Source organism: Galeopterus variegatus, unplaced genomic scaffold, assembly GCF_000696425.1.
Source record: "Galeopterus variegatus unplaced genomic scaffold, G_variegatus-3.0.2 Scaffold442, whole genome shotgun sequence".
NCBI lineage: Eukaryota > Metazoa > Chordata > Mammalia > Dermoptera > Cynocephalidae > Galeopterus > Galeopterus variegatus.
The window spans coordinates 566,072-569,717 of NW_007726553.1; positions in this window are offsets into that span (position 1 = coordinate 566,072).

The following is a 3,646-nucleotide window of genomic DNA, read 5'->3' on the forward strand; positions in this document are numbered from 1 at the left end:
CCCTCCCCGGTTCCCAGTTCCTGTTGGAGCCTTCTGTCCAGGACTGATAGACACAGGACATGGCCATCCTCTTCGGGGAGACCTTGTTCCCACCCTGCAGTGGCTGGGGTAGGTTTTGTTCTCACCGGGGCCATTATATCCATTGGTAAGAAAACAGGACACCATTTGATTTCCAGCCTGCAGCGTGGCTTTCCATCTTTCTTGCTATCAAACACTTCTTTTTATTATCATTTTATTGTTATTTCATGCAGGGACTTAATTCTTTGAAAGATTTTTGTTTGCCAAACTGCATGTGTTAATGGTGAATTTGGCTCGTCCCTTTCTTTATGCCCTTCGAAGGCGTGAAATGCTGCTCAGGTTTCTTCCCGGGATGGCTGCGACGGAGCAAGCCCCGTGCCGGGCCCGCTGTGTCTCAGTCACTTGCCTCACCTTCACAGTGACCTGTGAGACAGCCTTGGCATTCCCTTTCTGTGGGCATTAGCCCACTTTACCACGGTCACACTGCTAACAAGGGACAGTTGGGTTTGAATGCAGGTCTCACCCCAGAGTCCACACACTCTTCAGGATGGCTGCAGCCTGTCAGCACAGAAACATGAATTGGAACGGGCCCAGCCAACAGCAAAACAATTAAATAAAATCTTGTTATTTAGTCTGTGCAGCTTGTTCGCTGTTTGGGGGGAGGGGAACTTCTGAAATGCTACAAATCACTTGGAGACTCATTTAAGTCTCACAAGTCGGGGCCTGCCTTAGTCCCACCTCCCTGGTCTCCACCTTGACGTGCTCAGCCCTAGGGGCGTTAGCAAGCAGAAGGTGCTGCAGGCCTGTTTTAGTCCCTTTTTGTGCTGCTGTAACAGAACACCTGAAGTGGGTAATTTATAAAGAACAGAGGTTTTGTTTTGTTTTTTAATTAGCGTATTCATTCTTACAAATCGTGATATTTCTTTATGTCCTTTGCCCGACCTATCACTTCCCAAACCTTCCCGCTCCGCCCCTGCCATCTCTAGTATCCTTAGGTTTGTTCTCTCCTGAAAGTTCAATGTAAAGAAAAGAAAAGAGGTTTATTTGGCTCATGATTCTGGGACTGCTGCATTGTGGGCCTCAGGCTGCTTCTACTCACGGTGGAAAGCGGCAGGCAGCCAATTAGGTACAAGCAGATCACATGGTGAGAGGAAGCAAGAGAGAGGGGAGGTGCCAGGGTCTTTTAAACAACCAGCTTTCACGGGAGCTAACAGCGAGAACTCACTACCCCCACCCCCAGGGAGATCATTAATCCATTCATGAAGGATCCACTCCCATGACTCAAACAGCTCCCAAGACTGCCATATTGGGGATCAGATTTCCACATGAGTTTAAGGGGGACAATAACCCAAATTCTATCAGGGCCCTAGTCCAGAATAGGTGGGTGTGGGGCCAGCCCTCCATGAGGAAGAACATTCCAGGGATCAGAGCTGCCTGGAAGGGGGGGCATACCCCAGGTGGGTACAAGGGGCTGGGCAAGCCTATGCCAGGGTAGCTGGAGAGGAGAATTCAGATTTGGGGTGTGGATTGGACCAGGGAAGTGGTTTCCAAATACCAGGACCAGGTGGAGGGGGTATGAGAAAAACAAGCACGATGCAATGAGCTTGCCTGACACTGGATGTATTCATTTTACAGGGTTCACCTTGATTCCAGTTCCTCCTACTTTGGGAGAGGTGGGTGCAATGATGGTAGTGGCTTTAGTTTTACTAATATGTGAAATCCAGAAATCTGAGAAACACCGGTTCTAGGTCACTTTTAAGATCCCTTCCAACCCCATGATTCTATGAAAAGCTATAAAAAGAAAGGGGAATGGTTCCTTAATAAGGTGAACATAGAACGAACATATAACCAGGCAAATCCACTCCTAAGTATATGCCCCAAAGAACTGAAAATAGGTATTCAAACAAAAACTTCTACAACCTATTCATAGCAGCACTATTTACAATAGGCAAAAGGTGGAAACAATCCAAATGCCTGTCAACTGATGAATGGGTAAACAAAATGTATATGCACACAATGCAATACTATTCAGCCATAGTATGAAGTTCTGACACATGCTACAACCTGGATGAACCTTGAAAACCTTATGCTAAGTAAAAGAAATCAGACACAACAGGCTACAAACTATATGGTTCTATTATCCAGAACAGGCAAATCCATAGAGAAGGTAGATGAGTGTTTGCCAGGGGCTGGGAGTTGAGAGAATGGAGAATGAGTGCTTAATGGGTAGGGGTCTTCCTTTTGGGGGTGATGAAAAAGTTCCGGAATTAGATCGTGGTGATGGTTGTACAACATTGTGAATGTACCTAATGCTACTGAATTGCAGACTTTAAAATGGTTGAGATGGCAAGTTTTCTGTGACGTATGTGTTGCCGTAATAAAGAAGGGGAGCTCATGCCTGGCTGCTCTTCCACCCTTCTCCAGTCAGTCTTGTTCATCTCCTCTACCTTGTCCTTCAGTGTGGGAGGCCTGAGCCCACCCTAGGGTCTCCTCCCCTTCTCCCCTCCACTTCCTCCCACATGCATGTGTCCCCTTTATCAAGGGGTCCAGATAGGCTGAGGGTCTCTAGCCAGTGTCCCCAGAGCCCAGCACAGAAAATGCTTTGCGAATGCAGCAGCGAATGCAGTGGGCCTCTCGTCCTGGTTCTGGGGTGGGGGTGGGGCTGGGGGCAAGCCCCTTCGGCAGGTGGCAGCTCTCCCCCAGCCCCATCACCTCACGTGCTCCCTGCCCTCTTGCCACTTCTCTGGTCTCCTTTCCTCTCTCAACATGCCTTGGAGCTTCTCCGCTTCACTTGCTCGCAGCTCATTCAGTGGATAATTGTCTCCACTTTCATCACAATCAAAAACGCTCCCTTTGAGTCCACAGATGAGTGTTTTCAGAAGCGCTTAGGCGTTGGCATGGACACAGCTCAGGCGGGCTAGAGACACCCGCTCCCCTCTCTGCCCGCCCTCCCGCCTCAGCCCCAGCCCCTGTGCCTCTCCTTCCACCAGTCCTGTCATCCCCTGCACTTCCGCAGGTGTCCTTCCCAAGACCAGTCTCTAAACAACAGCTGCAGGCTACTTGCCACCTCCGGGTCTGCTTCCCAGGGGACCCAGCCTGGACAAGGGGCTTTATGAATGATGAGGCTGTGCGTGCGTGGAGGGGAACCTCAGCAGTGAAGAAGGATCTAGAACCAGAGGCTGTACACCAGTGCCACTGCAGCTTCTATAGGATGGCTTCATGATTGAGGTGCCCACAGGGCAAACGGATTTCACTAAGTCGTCGCAAGGGACAGTGGTCAAGATCCTGAGTCAGACAAATCCTCCAAAGGAATATCCATTGGGCCACCTGGAGCCGCAGGCCCCCTGGGGGTGGTGTGGATGATAGATAGCCCTTCTCAGGTGCACGACACGTCCACTCAGCAGATGTGGATGCTGTACCCTCATAGACACCCAGGAGCAGAGCAAGGTCCCTGCCTTCGCAGAGCCTGTGACCCGCTGGAGTAATAACAATCCCAGTTTATAGGGCTGACAGACCCTACATGTGCCCAGCACAGTGCCTGGCACAGGGGGAGTGCTCTGTGGGCAACCCAAGCTATCAGTCATTTTTTTTCTCTCACCATTCCTTGGGGGTCAGGCCACATGAACTC